This window comes from Corvus cornix, chromosome 4, assembly GCF_000738735.6.
Source record: "Corvus cornix cornix isolate S_Up_H32 chromosome 4, ASM73873v5, whole genome shotgun sequence".
In the NCBI taxonomy this organism is placed as follows: Eukaryota; Metazoa; Chordata; class Aves; order Passeriformes; family Corvidae; genus Corvus; species Corvus cornix.
In genome coordinates, this window is record NC_046334.1 from 10,380,785 (window position 1) to 10,399,926 (window position 19,142).

Below are 19,142 nucleotides of genomic sequence, written 5' to 3' on the forward strand. Positions count from 1 at the left end.
CAGTTGCAATATTTTAGAAAGAAAAAGTTAGAATCAGTGTGAAAGAGGACTTTACCTCATTTTCACTTAGAAAATACATGGGATGTACATGGCATGTTGGTCTTTTTAATTTAGAGGTAGCACAAAACAGAATGCCCCCTTCCTATACATGATAACCCTTTGGAAATTGTGGTGGGTTACAAGAAGAAATTCCATACAGAGACTAACCAGTTTGCTTTCAGTTATTTTGGTTTAAAGAAAAAAAAAATTGTCCTCGAAGACATTTTTGTTTTTCACAGCAAAATATTTCAGCATTTAAAACTACTTTTCGTTTAGGAACAGCCAAGGTCTGCAATTCACATTGACAGTGGTGAGTGAGGATATCTCAGAACTGGTATGGAACACATGACTCTGTGAAGAGACATGCAGAAAGGAAGTGGGGTAGAAATCAAGCCATTAAGGTTACTCATAAAGTAACAATTTCAGACACTTGAAAGTTCTTTTCTCTTTGTTTATAACTAGAACTAAGTACTTCGTGTAGCTTGCTGCTGCTGCTGCCGCCACTACTTGTAGTAACGAAGAGGGGTGAGATTGCAGTGATTTTGATTTTATAGAACTTCATTAATAATTTAAATGGAAACAAGGACATTCACATCCAGCCTCATTGTGTTCCCATAGGCAAGAACTGTCAAGCCTTGAACAGTTACTCCAGGTTGGGCTCCTTTCACTTTATAAGAGCCTCAACACCAAATACATTGCATTGGAAATCAGTCACTTACTAAAACAGTGGAATGAAAACTATTTGTATGATTTGGATTTTCTACAAACCACAAATAATAAAAAAACCCCAAACAAGTCAAGCCCTTTTTCTCCAGCAGGAAAAAAGCATACATTATTAATTTCTTCCTGTGTTGTTCAGCTCCAGGTTTTGGGGATAAGGGAATTCTTTCTCTGTCCCAGATTTTAGTAATCTTACTGCTTTTGATTTACTGCCCTCTTCTGCTTGATGATGTGAGTGCATGTTGTCCAATGGTTAATTATGCTCAATTAGCCCTCACAGGAGAACAACATTTCCCACTAATTACTCAAAAAGAAAATAGCCTTATGGAGGAAGAAGGAAGCCAGAAAAAAAAATCACATTATGGGGCGGGTAATCAGTGAACCTCCGTGGGCCTGAGTAATTTAATTACATTATAGAGATAGAAAGAGGAAATATGATCTTGATACATATTACTGTCTCTCCTCTTCCACTTCTTCTCTATTTTTCCCTCTTTAATTGGTTTGCATACCACAGTCAATGCTGAACTGAGAAGAAAAGGCACAGGCAGCTGAACTTCCTGAGATGAAACACAGCAACTACAACATTGTATTACACTTTTCCTAGGGCACAAGCAGAGCTCATGCATATATTTTTTTTAAGATCTCTGAGTCATGAAGGTTTATAAATAAGGGAAACCATTTATCACTAAGAAACCAAGATTTTTAGGTAATTAAGTGACTGGATCTGCACATGAAACTTATACAAAAAATTAACTAACCACACAAAGAAGAGTTTTCTATTGCTCCGAAGTTTCCCGTTTGTTATGCAGGAGCTGTTGAGCATTAATCAAAATCAGCCTTTCAGAGCTTGCTAAAGCCATTATTTGAGTTGGGTAAAATGTCAAGACAAAGTGGAGAACATCTGCAGATAGAGAAATGTCCCGTCCTGCTGTAAGGGGAGTTGGGGAGGATTCTTTTTGATAGATTTCTTGGACGATATAAATCACAAATGTGGCAATATTGTATCTGAGAACTGTTTATTGATAAAGAAAGATAAGTGTTCCTACCGAAGTGGGATAATAAAGGGAGCAGAGAGGGGAAAAGAGAGAAGGAGAGAGAAACAGAAGACAAGAACAGAATGTTACCGCTGTACCCCGGGGCGCCCCGTTGGCATCTGCTTGTCAGATAGAGCATGTGTGCTACAAGCTGCGATGAGTCTGCGCGGCTCTTGTGATTGACTGGGTGTGACTTCCAAGCGGCAGCAGGCTGCGTGTCTCTTCTGTCAGTGAATGACGGCTGCGGGCTGGCTTCTGAGCAACATGGGGAAGGCGGCGGCGGCAATGGCTGCAGGCTGGGTGCAAATGGCTGCGAAGCAGCAGTCATGAGGACGGGCTGCCTCAGGGGGTGCAGACAGGAAAGACAGGCAGGGAAGTGAATCAGGGGGATGGGAAAGCAGAGATTAAATTATTTACTAAGAAGTTGTTTGTTAGAAGCAATGCATACGGCTTGCCCAACACTTACTGTGCCTACCAAAGCAGGATAAGAAGATATGAGACTACTGATAAAGGGAAGGAATCTTGACGAAAGATCCTGTTTTTAACCTAAAACTAACTCAAACCAGTCTTGAAGTTTGGCCTTAGGCCAGGGACATAAAGAGCATGCGCAGGGAGGAAAGGTGAAAAGTTCAAGATGAGGAAGACCCTTTACTTCATCTGAGGAAGACTCTTGTTTCATCTCAGAGACCCCTACCCACGACCACCAGACAACACTGCGCAAGCGCAACGCGAATGTAAATGACTTTTGGGCTCATTGTAATATGAAGAGAAGCTAGGCGGGGCTAGGCAATGAATATGTATAGGCGTATTGGGAAACTTAATGAATATGGAGCTTGTAACCTGACATATACCAAGCTGAATGCAGCTGTTAGCGTGCATGACTTTGGAGGAACTATCCCCCATGCGTCCCAGCGCTGGAATAAACATACCTACTTTACTACTTATTCTGGTAGTGGAGTCTTTCCTGGCAATCATTTTGGAAAGCAGCCAGGAGAAACTCTGTCTGACTGCAGGATTGGCTGAGGTGCGGGCATCCTAGGGGCACCCCAGGGCTTTCCTGGAGGAACTCCGCCCCTTTGGCTCGCTCACTGTGAGGGATAGACAACGACCTGCTGAAACTGTGGATAAACGGTATGTTTTGCATTTAGGGTGCCTGTAAGTCATACGCGTGGCCAGGGCTGCTGGTAAGCCGCGAGGAGATGTCCCACGCACAGCGTAGTCCCTGTGTGGGTAAAGGTGGGGCTTGCAAGTGACTGGCTACGGGAGCCGGCAAGGGGAATTGTCAACCGATAGAGTGGCTGCCAGCAATCCTGAGAGCAGATCGGGTGATTACGGGGTGGGGTCCCACCAGAACTTGTTACTGTATTGGGGAAAATATAAGAGGGACCCTGAAGTTATTACAAGTGAGTGTTGTGAATATTCTTGCTACTAGTAGCTGATTTGACTGTTGTTGTGTTGCTTATATGCCTGTGTGGATATTGGTTGTTACTGGACTGCTTTTATGTGTATGTGGCTATATATCAGTGTCTTGGTTTGAAAGACAGGTGTCTGCTAAGGAAGGCAGAAGCCTCCCTTGGAATGGCAGATGTAACCCCTTTCCCTCCGAGTTATTATAATTTTGAAATCAAGGGCTTTTAGGCAAAGATGTGGGAAAATAGGAATAACAGTTCTTTACTATTATATATATAACCAGTCAAACAAAACAACAATAACTATGGCAGTAACAGCAAACAATCACAAACCCAGTCCCAGCCTTCTCAGCTGTCAGGCCCTTTCCCCTTGGGTGCAGTTCTGCTCGCAGCCGGCAGGGGCGCTGGCAGCTCCCAGTGAGCAGGGCAGGTGTGATGGTTTCCCCGCGGCTGCAGGGGGCGCTCCGGAGCGAGCTCAGGGAGCACGTGGCACTGGTGGCCTGGGGTCCCAGGGAGGGATGGAACAAAGGCTTCACAAACCGCTGGGCAGCTGGCCCCGGTGTCCAGCCAGACTCTCGGGAACAGCAGGCTGGAACGGCAGGCTGGAGTGGCAGGCTGGAGCGGCAGGGAGGAGCGCAGATCCCAGAGGACAGATGCGATGTATCTAAGGGGGGAACCCCCCAGAGGTCGGGCAGGCAGGGCAAGCACGGCTACAGCGTAGCGAAGGCTCGAAGCAGCAGCAGCGGGGCAGGGCGGCCACAGCCCAGCCTCCAGCAGGGCAGGGAAAACAGCTTTGGGATCCTGGCGTTGTTTCCAGCAGTAAAGAAAAATGGCCGAAGAAAAAGAACCAGCAGCTCCTTTCTCTGCAGCTTCTCTCTCCAAACGCCGAGAGCGAACTGACCCCACACCCAGGTGAAACAAAGGAGTAGCCAGGCCTACCCCACCCCCAATGGGCAGCTCTTTTTGTCTTTAAGTACAGACATTTGTCCCCTAGCAACATGCATATGGGAAAAAAATTCCTTTAACAGGAAAAAAACTAGGACTAAACTAAAACCCCAACAATTAGCTCGCCTATTCATTTGTAAATTGGAGACATGTATGTTGCTGTGTGTTGTTTGAATGTGTAGTATTGAAGCATTTGTTTGGGGTGGTGCTTGATTGTTGATTTTGGAATTGTGGCTAGGCGAGAGGTTAGAAGAACCCCTTCCCCTCAGTGGTTTGGTCTTGATTCTTAGGAATTTATAAATCCAATAGGACATTGGATAGAGAGAAGAGGCAAACGAGTTCCTCTAGAGGGAATATACAACACTTCTGCAGGAAGTTTGGTGGCTTTAGACTGGGAGCAACCAGCAGCAGAGGATTTAGGTTTTGAAAGAGTACGTGGAATAGCTTGTTTTTGTGGATGTATCAGAACTTTTCATTCAGCGAGAGGGTGGCATATTGCATGGGTATTAATACAGTTTAAAGTTTGTAAGAAGAGGTGGTACTGCTCTTCTGCCAGGCAGCGGAGCCTATGTTCTCAGTGCTATCAGAGGCACTCTAGTGAAGTTGATTTTGAGCCTGAGATTTTAAAGTGTGTGTGCAGAAAGTTGCATTTGGTACCTGAGATTTGGGCGGTTTGGGAAGAAAACTGGGAAAGAACTGTGAGAGAGTGCAAAGAAAGGTTTGGGTGGAAGTGAGATAAAACTAGGAGAAAGAGATAGAAACAACAATGGCTAAGCAGGGAGGGAGGTCGTTGCCCCCCCTCCATCCCTCAGCAGTTATATGGTAGGAGTATAGCCCTCGACTCTTTCCGTTCATTTGTCCTACCTGCACGAGTGATAGAAAGGATTCCCTGCTTTGTGTGTGTATATAAGAAGACTCCAGCCCCACACCGGCTGTGGGTTTTGCAGAAGTTGGAGATATTACGATTCTATTTATTTAGCAGGCAGAGATCCGTGCCCGGAGTGCTGGGAAAGCAAGGAACATCTTGTTTTAAAACTTTTGTGTGGCAAAAAGCATCACGCTCCTAAAATAGTAGCGTGCTAGAAACAGATTGGGAGGGGGTAGTAAAGGCTTTTGAAGAAGATTTTAAGTGGCAGTGAAGCAGGCTTGGCAGAAGGCATAGGAGAATTTATAAAGAGTGGCTTATACACTATACGGGTGACCCAGAGGGGGTGGCACAGTATTTGAGTGAACTCGAACTCTGAATAGGATGGGAACCAGACAGAGTAAGGAAATCTCCAGAGCAAGCCCGCTTGGCTGTATTTTGGCACATTGGAAAGAGATAGTAGGAGCTAGAGGCACAGAAAATAAATGAACTCTTATAAAATATTGCACCCAATGGTGGCCACTGTATAAATTAGAAGATGGAGCAAAGTGGCCACCTAATGGAACTTTAGATTATAACACCTTGCTACAGTTAATGCTATTTCTGAGACGGGAAGGTAAATGGGAAGAAGTTTCCTATGCTGACGCTTTTTTCTCTCTCCGAAATCACCCTGAATGGCAGAGAGATTGTGGAATCAAACCCCCAGTGATCCTATGGTGTTAGCTCTGGAAAAAGAGAACAAAAATGGCTGAGGAAGAAAATAAGCAGTGTTGTTCATCGTGCAGTATAGGCCAGAGATGTACAAGGTCAGACAAAGTTTATCAAGCAGCAGCTCAGGGACAAGACGATGACGAGCTAACCGATTTGCTTAAGCCTCCCCTTAGGAGACGGGAAGAGGATGCGGACTCGGAAGGAACACCAACGCCAACCCTTCTTCCCCGGGCAGTCCTGTCTCATCCTGGACCAGGAAGAAGCTATTGATGGTGCCCCTGAGAGAGGCAGTGGCACGTGATGGGAATACAATGTTGATTAGAGTACCTTTCTCTACTGCTGACCTAGATGCATGGTATAACATTGCCAAAAATTACTGAAGTGATCCAGCGGGTACCGCTGAACACTTATGACTCATAATCAAACAGCATAATCCAGACTGGGTTGATATACAATTACTACTGGGTGGACTAACAGACATGGAGAAACAGTTTTGAAAACAGCAAGAGACTTGGCAGAGGACTATTACAAAATGCAACAGTTAGATATAAAAGATTACTTCCCACTCCAGGAACCACACTGGAGTCCGAATAGAACAGCTGAATTAGAGAAATTAAAAAGTTATGAAGAATGGACAGCAAAAGGGGTGAAAAGGGCTATTCCCAAAACCCTAAACTGGTCAGCTTTGTATGCAGTAAAACAGGGTCCTTCCGAGTCACCATCCAAATTTCTGGATCGTATGAGGGATGCAATGCGTCGCAATACACCGCTGGATCCTGAGACCAAGGTAGGGGTACAACAGCTAGTATCTTTGTTTCTAGGACAATCCACGGGAGATATCAGACGTAAATTGCAAAAACTTCAGGGGCCAGAGGGGAGGAACCTGGAAACTCTATTAGATGCAGCTTGGAGGGTATTCAGTAATTGAGAAGAAAGTTACAAGCAAGGGATGAGGAAATTAGTAGCAGTAAAAAGGGAAGGAAATAGAGAAAAACCTAGACAGGGACCCCCAGACAGAGACCTCCCAGACAGGGCCCACCTAGGGTAAAGACCAATGCGCAATTTGCAGAAAATACGGTCATTGGAAAAATGAGTGCCCAGAAAGAAGACAAGAAGACTGCCAGAACAGAGGAAACCAAGAAAGAGGGAGGGTGGTTGCACTTGTGAAAGAAGATTGAAGAAGACCCGGGAATTCTACCCTAGCAGATCCACTGGTTATAATGAAGCTAGGGTTTAGTGTGGGGGGGTCCCGGGTGCAGGGGAATCCAGCCAGAGTCACGATACGAACACCAATATGATTTGAGCATTGTGCTCCAGTTTTATTGTTTTCCTTCACCAAGTTACACTTTTTCAAAGTTCACGCCCCTTTCCCATGAGAAAGCCTCTAAGCAGCAGGGGAGCTGACCAGTGTATACCTTTTCCAAGGCTGTTCAAGGCTGCCGGCTAGCAGGTGCCTTGCAAGCCTGTCTTCAGCCTGAGGCCCTGTCAGGGGTACTTCTGCAACAGCCCTGGGATGCCCAAGCTTTCCTGGGGTATCCTATGCCCCTGCTCCACAAGGAATTCCTCTATATTTCCCCCGTTTTCTTTTTGGGCAACCTGGGCCTGGTTGATGATTTTTTGCAGCCCCGCTTTAAGGCAAGAAAAAATACACCCATGTATTATTAAGCCTAATATAACTACAAATAGCAATCGGCAGCCTTCTACTACCAAGGTACGCAGACATCCGGTGATACCCAGACCCTTAAGCCAATCTCTAATAGGGTCGTCTGTCTCCCGAAGGTTGTGTAGGCCCCTCTGGAGGTCAGAGAGGTGCTTGTGAATTGAGACAGAGTGGTCAGAAAGATTCATATAGCACATACCCTGGAACTCTTCACAGCTGTGGCCGTGAGCTAGTAGTAGAAAATCAATGGCTGCTCGATTTTGTAATACTGTATGTCTAACACTAGTAACATCTGCACTTAGCTCATCAAGCATCTGCGAAGTTATGTTTAACTTATCCCTTGCCCAGCAAGCAAGTTTAGGAAAATAGCGTGAGCCCCGGCTGCTGAAGCACCAGGTAAAAACATAGATGCTAGCCAAATTAACTGCCTTCACTCAATCTAAATGGGCGGACAGCTGATTGAAAATGTCCACTAATGCTCCTGTCTCAAGACAGTCAAAAAACAATTTCTCACTCTACCTTTGTGTCTGGTGCTATACCCAAAAATTTATGCAACTCTCCTTCTTAGTTTTGCCTTTGGAGAGGGTTCCCCGACACCCCACCACAAGTCACTAGCAACCACCCACGGCAGCTGTTACATTCGCCCCAGGGTCTCGCTATTTCTCCTGCTATGGACAGTGGTGGATCTGGCAAGTCCTCAGCTCCCTCACTCAGCCACGTCTGCAGCCTCTCCCAAGGCTTCTAGGGATGGAGGTCCCAGAGTTCCAGCTGTTGTAGTAGTGGCGTCACTTTCTTCAGGAGCTGATGCTGACTGCACCTTCTCGCTTCAGGGTCCTGTATGCGTAGCGCGGCACCACTTGCTGGGCACCCCTCTGGTCAGTGCTGTGGCGATGACTTGTCCCTGTTGTTGCAGGACATTCTGCAGTGTTGCAGTAAAAACAGCTGTTTGAGACAACTGTTCCGCACGGCTAGCACGTACGAGCATCTCGTCTACACCTGCTCCTTGGGGCAGCGTGGCAAGAATTGTCTTAGTTTTCCTATTAGCATTTTCAAAGGCAAGTGTTTGGAACATTTGCTCGTGGAGCTCTTCAGAGAGCTCAGTTGCGTCCTTCAAGGCTGCTGACAAACGGTCAATGACCTGACCATATGCTCTGACAGCCCCTGTTGGACTGCTGCATACGACTTCTTCTTTTCAGGTATTGACAACAAGGCTTTGTGGGCAAGAGTCTGTGACAACTGAGGAATGACTACGGGCATGGTCAGCTGTGTCACCGTTGCTCCATAAGCCCCGCTCCCAGTTAGCATGTCAGCTTGGAGTGCATACAGTGGGTCTTGTGTGTCACCTTGGTGTTTGCTAGCTTCTTCTTGTGCTAGCCGCTTCCACGTTCACTCCCAGAGCAGGAACTGTGAAGGGGTTTATAACAACTGTGCGATGCTGATGCAATCATTCGGACACAGGACATCTGCTGTAAAGATAAACTGCAGAATGCTTCGTGTAGCTTCAGACTGGAAGCCATGCGTGGTGACTGTTTGCTTGGCTTGCTGCAAGATCTTCCAGTCATGGGGTTCCCACTTTGCAGTGTCCCCTTGTATCTGTACAGGGCAAGCGAGGGCATTCACTGCTTGCCAATCACCTTCAATGATTGCATCACGGATAACTCCATTCCATCTCCTTTGCAATGGGTCAGTCCTCTCTGTCGGGGCTGATGGAAATGACGGCTGCACCTCCCCTTGTGGGAAGTGAGGGGCTGTAGGCACTGTGCCTGATTCTCCCAATGGGAACGTAGGAGCTTTGAGTGCTAACTTGACTGGTGGGGCCACGGGACGCCACGGTGCTGATGGTGTAATATCACTTTGGACTCTAGCGCGTCTTGCCGTGTAGATAAGTCAGCAAGCTTTTTGATTACTTCTTGCATCATTTCTTGGTGCTTCTCCCCCTCTTGGGGCTGACCCCCGGCAGCCCTGGCTGGCTCTGGCTCTGCAGGCGATGAAACCACAGAAGCTGCTTCGCTGCTGGATGTTGCTCCGCTGTCCGGCAGAGGGGGGTTGCACTCTGCCGCTTTCGGCCGGGCTTTAGGACCGCTGGTTTGCGCCGCTGCTTTTGGCTGGGAGCTAGGACCGCCTGTTTCTCCTTGGCCCACCTGTGCCCCGCCCCCTGAGTCAGGCGGCTCTGCTTCCGCATCCGCAGCCATTTCTCTCTCAGATGTCGGAGGGATAACTTCCTTCCCTGCTGAGTCCAGCAACTCCCGCAGTGAGCGGATGGGTGCTGCTGTGCCTTTAATCGGTTTTCTCACGGCCAGCCCAAAGAACTGTGCAACTCTGGACTCTGCCCTGGTCCCCGGCCGCCACTCCGTAAGAACCCTGTCTGTTCCCTTCCCGGAGCCACCACACCCGGAGCTGCTACTCTCTAAAGCCTCTATGGCGGCTGCAGCCACTGTCCTCTCTGCTTTCATCTCTGCGAGAGTGCCAGTTACTGCCTTCCAGGTTAAGCCAAAGAGCTTTAACTTCTTTTAGCCTGTCCTTTCCTCCCTCCAATTGTGGAAGCCCACCAATTCGTTTCCAACTTCCCCCCACACTTCGACTGAAATCCAAAAGCAAAGCGTATTTCACACACCCATGTTCCCGGGCCCACGTAATGAGGGCATTCAGATCTTAGTCTTTCACAATCTCACCTCTCAGAGAGGATGCTAGCTAGGAGTCAAGTCCCCGCCTCGTAATCCATAGCTTCTTTGCTGCGGGTACTCGCTTAGCCATGTGAAAATACGGACTCTGGCCACTTGGCTTTGAGGTTTAGCCCCCGGCTTTACTCGGCTTTGGGGCTTATCCTTTGGCCTTCTATTCTGCTTCGAGACCGGGCCCCCGGCTTTACTCGGCTTTGGGGCCACCTGCTCTGGTTCCCCTGGCTCCGCCGCACTGATACAATGAAATTCGGAGTCTTACCGCGTTTAAGCGAACCTGCATGTAGCAAAACTCACTCGGGTCCCTGCCATTCAGGCACCACGTTTAGCGGGGGGGGTCCCGGGTGCAGGAGAGCCAGCCAGAGTCACGATACGAACACCAATATGATTTGAGCATTGTGCTCCAGTTTTATTGTTTTCCTTCACCAAGTTACACTTTTCAAAGTTCACGCCCCCTTTCCCATGAGAAAGCCTCTAAGCAGCGGGGGAGCTGACCAGTGTATACCTTTTCCAAGGCTGTTCAAGGCTGCCGGCTAGCAGGTGCCTTGCAAGCCTGTCTTCAGCCTGAGGCCCTGTCAGGGGTACTTCTGCAACAGCCCTGGGATGCCCAAGCTTTCCTGGGGTATCCTATGCCCCTGCTCCACAAGGAACTCCTCTACACTAGGGGAAAAGGAAAAAGAAATAGAATTTTTGGTTGATACAGGGGCAGCATATTCAGTTTTAAATAAAGCTTTAATGCCTGTGGGGGATGACTACATTGTGGACAGGGAGCAACTGGTCAATCTGAAAAAGTTTATTTTTGCAAGCCGTTGAAATATAAAATTGGGAAACAATGGGGTATTCACAAGTTTTTATATTTATCCAATTCTCCAAAAGCGCTTTTAGGAAGTGATCTATTGGAACAATTGCAAACAACCATCACTTTTAGGAACAGGGAAATTATTCTGGAGGTAAATGACCAACAGTATGTGGAAATACTGAGCCTAATATTAACAACTAAAGGCTCTCCAGAAGAAATTAGAGAAGAGATAATGAGTCAAGTGTTCCCAGGAGTCTGGGCCACAGATGTACCTGGGAGAGGCCAAAATGCCAACGCCAATACAGATCAAACTCAAAGAGGGAAAACAACCAGTTAGAATTAAACAATAACCCCTCAAAAGGGAAGACAGAGAAGGAATTAGCCCAATAATTTAAAAAGTCTTACAGTTAGGACTGTTAAAAGAGTGCCAGTCTGATTTTAACACTCCTATCTTGCCTGTCCATAAACCTGATGGGTCGTAGCAGGTGGTACAGGATTTACCGGGCTGTTAACAAGATAACTGAGGATCTCTATCCTGTGGTAGCGAATCCTTACTCTCTATTAACATGCTTAACACCAGAGCTAACTTGGTTTACCATTTTAGATTTAAAGGATGCCTTCTTTTGCCTCCCCTCCATGAAGTCAGCCAGAAAATTTTTGCATTCAAATGGGAAAGCCCTAAGAGTGGGCGCAAAACCCAACTCACATGGACGGTGTTGCCTCAGGGATTTAAGAACCATCCCTCCCTGTTTGGAGAACAACTTGAAAAAGACGTGGAGTCCTGGGAAACTCCACCAGGAGAAGGGAAGCTATTGCAGTACGTGGATGACCTTTTAATAGTCACCCGAACAGAGGAAGCTTGTGTAGCCTGGATGGTAAGCCTCTTAAACTTTCTGGGACTCCAAGGGTACAGGGTGCCTGAGAAAAAGGCTCAGGTGGTAAAACAAAAAGCGATCTGCCTGGGCTATGAAGTCAGTGCCGGGCAACAAACTTTGGGGCAAGATCACAAAGAAGCGATATGCCAAACCCCAAAACCCCAGACAGTGAAAGAGTTACGGACTCTTCTGGGGATGACAGGATGGTGCAGATTATGGATTTACAATTACGGGCTGCTTGTGAAACCATTATATGAGCTCATTACAAAGGAAAGCAGAGATCTCCAGTGGACAAAGGAGGCCATGCAGGCCTTCAGTCAGGTAAAGAATGCCCTCATGTCAGCTCCAGCTCTAGGACTTCCAGACGTGAGTAAGCCATTCTTTCTATTTTCCCATGAGAAACAAGGGATCGCCCTGGGAATACTAGCGCAGGACCTGGGCCCATACCAACAGGCAGTCGCCTATTTCTCTAAGCAGCTAGATGCAGCAGCCAAAGGATGGCCTGGGTGCCTCAGAGCTGTTGCAGCAGTCATGCTAAACATCCAAGAAGCACGCAAATTCACCTTGGCTCAGAAAATGACTGTGCTGGTATCCCACACGGTGTCCGTGGTGCTTCAAGTGAAAGGTGGGCACTGGCTCTCCCCACAAAGGTTCCTGAAATATCAAGCCATCATGGTGGAGCAAGATGATGTAGAAATAGTGGTAAGTAACGTTGTCAACCCAGCTTCCTTTCTCAGTAGAAATCAAGGGGAACCGGTACGCCATGATTGCCTGGAAACTATCAAAGCTACTTACTCCAGCTGCCAGGATCTGAAGGATACTCCTTTAGACGATGCGGAAACCTGGTTTACCGATGGGAGCAGTTATGTCACCAGTGGAAAACGGCATGCTGGCTATGCAGTTACCACCTGCCCGGAAGAATAGAATCTGGACCCCTGCCAACAACCACGTCTGCGCAAAAGGCTGAAGTAATCGCCCTAACCCATGCCTTAGAGATAGCAAAAGGAAAGAAAATAAACATCTATACAGACTCAAGGTATGCGTTTGGAGTTGTACACACACACGGGGCCATTTGGAAAGAAAGAGGACTGTTAAATTCGCAGGGAAAGAACATCAAACATGCACAAGAAATAATGTGGCTGTTGGAAGCAGTCCAGCTACCTGAGAAGGTAGCAATCATGCTGTTGGGGTTTTAGTTTAGTCCTAGTTTTTTTTCTGTTAAAGGAATTTTTCCCTATGCATGTTGCTAGGGAAACAAATAGCTAGGTGCTTAAGAAAAAACAAAAGACCTGGCTACTCCTTTTGTTTCACCTGGGTGTGTGGGCAGTTGGGACAGAGAGGAGTCAGCTTGCTTCGGCTGCTTTTCCTTGTGCTGGAAAGCCCTGGGATCCCAACGCCGCCTTCCGTGCCCCGCTGGAGGCTGGGCTGTGGCCACCCTGCCCTGCTGCTGCTTTGAGCCTTTCGCTACGTTGTAGCCATGCTTGCCCTGCCTACCTAGACCTCCGGGGGATTCCCCGCTTGGATACATCGAATCTGCCACCCGGGATTTGTGCTCATCCCTGCCATTCCAGCCGGCCGTTCCAGCCTGTCGTTCCATCCTGCTGTTCCCGAGGGTCCAGCCAGACACCAGGGCCAGCTGCCCAGGGGTTTGTGAAGCCTTTGTTCCAGCCCTTCCTGGGATCCCAGGGCACCAGTGCCATGTGCTCCCCGAGCTCGCTCCGGAGCGCCCCCTGCAGCCGCGGGGGAACCATCGCACCTGCCCTGCTCACCGGTAGCCGCCAGCGCCCCTGCCGGCTGTGAGCGGAACTGCACCCGAGGGGAAAGGGCCTGACAGCCGAGAAGGCTGGGACTGGGTTTGTGATTGTTTGCTGTTACTGCCATAGTTATTGTTATTTGTTTGACTGGTTATATATATAATAGTAAAGAACTGTTATTCCTATTTTCCACATCTTTGCCTAAAAGCCCTTGATTTCAAAATTATAATAACTCGGAGGGAAAGGGGTTACATCTGCCATTCCAAGGGAGGCTTCTGCCTTCCTTAGCAGACACCTGTCTTTCAAACCAAGACATGTGCACATAAGGGCACATCAAAAGGTGAGCTCAGAATTGGAAGAAGGAAATGAACTGGCGGACGGAGAGGCAAAAGAAGCAGCAAAAGGTGAAGTAATGACGACTGTAGCCTTGATCCCAGATGGACAACTTTCCCTAGAGGGTAAGCCAACATATAACAAAAAGGACAAGAAATTGATTAAAGATGAAGGGGGAACATTCAACCAAGAGGGATGGGCTATCACTGCAGAAGGAAATTTGGTTATTCCCTCCTATTTGCTATGGTCACTAGTTAGAGAGGAGCACCAGAAAACGCATTGGGGAACAAATGCCCTATATAACTACTTAATTGGGAAAATTATCACTAGAAACTTACACGAAACTGTTGTGCAGGTAACCTGACAGTGTAACCTTTGCCTCCAGACTAATCCCAAAAATATCCCCAAACCGAAAATGGGCCAAACTGGGAGGGGCCATGGGCCTGGACAGCAGTGGCAAATTGATTTTACGGAACTTCCAAGAAAAGGAGGGTATCGATATTTGCTAGTGCTGACAGATACTTTTTCAAGATGGCCAGAAGCCTTTCCTACTAGAACTGCTAAGGCTCGAGAAGTAACCAAAGCATTACTACAAGAAATAATACTGCGCTTCGGAGTTCTAGCCACAATATCCTCAGATAGGGGACCACATTTTATTTCAAGGGTGGTACAACAAACTAGACGACATTTAGGCATAGACTGGGAACTCCACACTCCATACCACCCCCAGTCGAGTGGTCAAGTAAAGAAAATGAATCATTTGATTAAACAGCAAATTGTGAGACTAGGGCAAGAAGCTAATTTACCCTGGCCCCAATCTCTTCCACTTGCATTGTTACAAATTTGGACCAAACCCAGAATTAAAGAAAAGCTAAGTCCCTTCGAAATACTTTATGGGAGACCATATAGGGTACAGAAAGGAGTATCTACCCAAATAGGGGAAGAGGTGCTAACCACCTATATGATTGCTTTAGACAAACAGCTTAGACAAATTGGAAAACATGTGGCTGGAACCTGAAGTTGAGGCTTGGACGGTCCTGTACATGACATTCAACCTGGAGATCATGTGTATGTTAATTCTCTTACAGAAAAAACTCTGGAACCACAGTGGGAAGGACCATTTCAGGTACTTCTCACCACTTATACCGTGATTAAGATCAGAGTGCCTGGATTCACCATACCTGAGTAAAGAGGGCTCCAGAGGCACCTTTGAAAGTGACCCCTGGTGATGATGAACTGAAATTGAAGTTTACCCGAACAAAATGAAAATGTTAGGATGGCACACAAGTATAACCCAGAAAATTGTTTTTTTCACAGTCATAATTCTAACCTCCAGTTGGGAAGTTATTCATAGGAGAGAAGACATATGGTCCCAAGCCTTTATGCAGTTTACTGGATTCATGGGGAAATATTCTGATTTAAAGGATATAAACCTGCTGACTGTGGTCATGCATGGAAATCAAGTGTATACAAAGCAAGAATGGGAAAAACAAAAAACTTGGCAGCTTCAGGGAACTGTAGGAGAAGAAATCAAACAGGATGCCAAATGATTAACGGAACTACTCATAAAAAAGAACCCGAATTAGTGTTTCAGCTACTCCTACAGACAAACATAATGAAATCTGTAGTCATTCAAGTGAAGTAGATTGTTGGTTGTTGGGGTTTTAGTTCTCCTCCTGTTTTTGTTTTTCTCTTAAAGGAATTTTCCCCATACATGTTGCCATGGGGACTAATTGCTGGGTGCTTAAGGAAAACAAAGGACCTGGCCACAGGGGGGGGAAGGCTGCGTCTCTTTCACCTAGGTTTGCGGGCAGTCAGTTCCCGGCGTTTGGACGGAGAGAGAGAGAGGCTGCCTCTTCGGCTGCTTTCCTTCTACCAGAGAAACCCCGGGATCCCAAGCCCGCCTTCCCTGCCCTTCTGGGAGCTGGGCTGCGGCCGCCCTGCCCCCACCATTGCACTCTGTAGCCCCGCCGTGCCCTGCCTGCCCAGATCTCCGGGGGTTTCCACTGCAGCTCCTGAGTTTGGATACATCTCATCTGCCACCCGGGATTTGTGCTCGTCCCTGCTGTTCCAGCCTGCTGTTCCAGCCTGCTGTTCCCGAGGGTCCAGCCAGACACTGGGATCAGCTGCCCAGGGGTTTGTGAAGCCTTTGTCCCATCCCTTCCTGGGATCCCAGGGCACCAGTGCCACGTGCTCCCTGAGCTCGCTCCGGAGCGCCCCCTGCAGCCGCGGGGGAACCATCGCACCTGCCCTGCTCACTGGGAGCTGCCAGCGCCCCTGCTGGCTGTGAGTGGAACTGCACCCAAGGGGAAAGGGCCCGACAGCTGAGAAGGCTGGGACTGGGTTTGTGATTGTTTGCTGTTACTGCCATAGTTATTGTTGTTTGTTTGACTTGTTATACACATATAGATATATAATGGTAAAGAACTGTTATTCCTATTTCCCATATCTTTGCCTGAAAGCCCCTTAATTTCAAAATTATAATAACTCGGAGGGAAAGGGGGTTGCATCTGCCATTCCAAGGGAGGCTCCTGCCTTCCTTAGCAGACACCTGTGTTTCAAACCAAGACATTGGTATAATTTTACATTAGTACAGACTGTTGAAGTGGTTTGTCTTTGGGCCTAGGACAGTAATGGGCTCTCATTCAAATTCCAGATAAATGCCATAGCTAGGCCTACAACCTACACTGGCAATCGAATCCAAACCCAGGTCACATCACTTAAACCTGAACCAAAGATTTATGAGATTGGCCTTTATGTAGTGAGAAACACAGGCCAGCAATTACTGCTGTTTAATCCAGAGTAGTCTCTTAAGCATGTAGAACTACTAATGCAAATTAATATGTCTGAGGTCCAACCAGCCTGCTCCGCTTTAATACAAACATCCTTTGAAGGGCGGACAGCCTGGCTGCAGAAGCAACCCCCCCCCTCAAAGGCAGAATGCGGAGAGACCTGACTGGCATGCTGGGAACAGGACTGGGACTTATAAATGGAATTGATTCAGAGAGACTGATGAATAAACTGGCCACGGCAACGAGTGACCTGACCAAATTAAAACAGCCCCTACAATCCGCCTTATTAGCGTTAGGAAACAGCCAGTGGCAAGTCTCAAAAATACTCCCAGACCTCACAAAAATCAGCGACCTGGACCACAGACTGATATTAAACACACTTGGTGTAGCTCAAGACAATGTATCATTAGCCCTTAGCTGCATATGAGCCCAATTATGGATGCAATCAACAGCTTCCTTAATTATAAGAGAGGAAAGTGAAGGTGTTTTCCCTATTGACATCTGAGGAGCTGTTTGGAATAATGCTACTAAATTAGAAAGAAAGCTCCAATCCTGGTGGACCTTGGTAAATTTCACCTATGACCCAATGACTAACATAGCTACTGCCTTTGTGCTTACTATACGTAATGCCACAGTTTATGTAATTTATCCTATTGTTGCATTGGGATTAAACTATGAAGGGACAGTTTTTTACCCCTCTGAACATAGAGTATGGGCTCAGATGGTAGGAGAAAAGTGGCAAACAGTAAATTTAGAATCTTGCATCACACGGGAACAACAAGGATTTATCTATGAAAGTAATACACTTGATGCTAAAGACATATGTCTTGATGCAGAACAAGGCATTTGTCACTTTGAGATCCATCCAGACACTTCAGCAAAAGCTGTACTTGTATATATTGGTCAAGGTTGTGTGTGCTTAAGAACTATCTGCACTTTTATGATGATAGATGACAGTAATATAAATGTAGCTGCCAGGAATCACCCTAATTTTTGTATTTGTAATTTTGCCAAGATTGTTGGGTGTGACCTTTCGTATTTAGCACTGGTTGGGTCTCATCAATTGATAAGGTCTCACTACACCATATACCATAAATTGCTACCCACACATATTGGGATGGACCTCACATTAATAAAGCAATTAGCGAAACATCAGGACCTAACTGAGATTTTAGAAGAAATCTGAAGAAAACAGGAAAAAGACCTTAGTCACCATCTATCATGACACACAAGAAATAAGCAGAATCTTGCAAAGAATAGAACAAGATGCAAGTCGTAACTGGTGGGATGTGCTTTTCAGTGGTCACCTACAGCAACTGGCATCCTAAATATGTTATGTCACCCCATAATTGTCTTATTAATCTTGGTTAGTGCCTGCCTTGTGCTATTATGTTGCTTATTTGGAACTACAGAGTACTATAAAAGGTTATCAGTTTTAACTACCTTGTCAAATGCACATGGAAGAGCATTAAGGGATGCTTACTGTAAAAAATCATTAGGAAAAGAATTTATGTATTAGTAAAAGAATTTACTAACTCTTTAGAAAAGGGGGGACTGAATCAGGGGGATGGGGAAGCAGAGGTTAAATTATTTACTAAGAAGTTGTTTGTTAGAAGCAATGCGTACTGCTTGCCCAACTCTTATTGTGTCTACCAAAGCAGGATAAGAAGATACGAGACTATTGATAAAGGGAAGGAATCTTGACCAAAGATCCTGTTTTTAACCTAAAACTAACTCAAACCAGTCCTTGAAGTTTTGGCCTTAAGGCCAGGGACATAAAGAGCATGCGCAGGGAGGAAAGTGAAAAGTTCAAGATGAGGAAGACCCTTTACTTCATCTGAGGAAGACTCTTGTTTTCATCTCAGAGACCCCTACCCATGACCACCAGACAACACTGCGCAAGCGCAACGCGAATGTAAATGACTTTTGGGCTCATTGTAATATGAAGAGAAGCTAGGCGGGACTAGGCAATGAATATGTATAGGCGTATTGGGAAACTTAATTGTTGGAAAAGTCCAGTGACTGCGGCAGGGGGAGAAATTGCAGACCAGCCAATATGGTTGATAAAAGCAAGCTCCCCTTATTAGCAATCCAGAGGCACTTATATAGTATACCAGCTTGTTAACTCTTAATTGACTCAAACCTATCAAAGCGCATTTCTGCTTCTACATAATTAGACTACATTGGCAAGCTTCTACTAGTTATGTTATGATTAAAGAATTCAGAGTTCACCCTCCCTTCTCCTGGTCAGTACATCTTATCTGCACAGCTGCACATCCTCAAGCTTGTAACCTGACATATACCAAGCTGAATGCAGCTGTTAGCGTGCATGACTTTGGAGGAACTATACCCCATGCGTCCCAGCGCTGGAATAAACATACCTACTTTACTACTTATTCTGGTAGTGGAGTCTTTCCCGCGCATCAGAAGAAGCAGGAGAGCAGGGAGAAAAAGCAGGCGGGGTGGGGGGGGGAAGCGAGTTGAACTTCCAGGTGAGCCCTCGGTCCTCCAAGAGACAAAAAAAAATG